Here is a 939-nt window from a genome sequence, read left to right on the forward strand (position 1 = left end):
CTTGGATAAAGACGTATTGCTTTTTTATTTGATATATTTCAGTGACTCCACACAAGAGTGGTTTCCACCTCTAATCATTTACCTTCATTGCAAGATGGCTCATCGATAGCTGGCTGTGAAAGAGACGTTGTTGTCTGACAACCCACAAATCCTTAATTCATCATATCATCGATGTTCTGACAGAGGGGGCTTTGTCAGAGGAAGAGTGCTGAAGATGTGATGTATTATCGGGGTTTTTGGAACCGCTTTTCAAAATATTATACACGCTGTTTGTCTGATGCCATTATTTTTCTTATCTCCTGATAGACCACCATTCAAGCTCAAATACTATACAGGGGAGCATTTAGGCTATATACAGCACTCCTGCTTTTAGCATAGGTCATTCAGAGAGCTCTTCCCTCACCACACAGTTCTCTCCAAATGGACATAGCCACCGATAAAGCAAACCTACATACATAATGTGTATGTGTTTGACTGCACACTGGTATTAGACAAATCTACAAAAACTCCTGTTTATGTTTAACAAAGTATCAAATGTCTTTCTGCAATATCCATGCAAAACACACCGCCTGGGTCCTGGAGCAGCATGTCATTTGCAATTCATTAGCACACACCATGTCAAATGGACAGAAGAAGCAGTCAGGGTACAGGAGTCGGGATAGAACAATCTGGGGAGCAAATTAGATAAAATTGCCAGTTTTCCAGAGGGTTAACAAGTGTCCACACTGGGCTTCGGCATATCCTGACACATCAAGGATAGAAGCAAGTGTGTGTTGCATTGTAAGGGTTTGCATAAACCTATGGGTGTGGTCTTTTTCCTGGGGGATTTGACACATGTCATTTGTTGCCCTCAAAAGAGGATGCTGCCAATTTAGCACTGTGCTCCTATTTGTCAGACTCTTGATGAACTCTTGAGACAAGCTGTGAAAAAGCCACTAA

Source organism: Chaetodon trifascialis, chromosome 17, assembly GCF_039877785.1.
Source record: "Chaetodon trifascialis isolate fChaTrf1 chromosome 17, fChaTrf1.hap1, whole genome shotgun sequence".
Taxonomy (NCBI): domain Eukaryota; kingdom Metazoa; phylum Chordata; class Actinopteri; order Chaetodontiformes; family Chaetodontidae; genus Chaetodon; species Chaetodon trifascialis.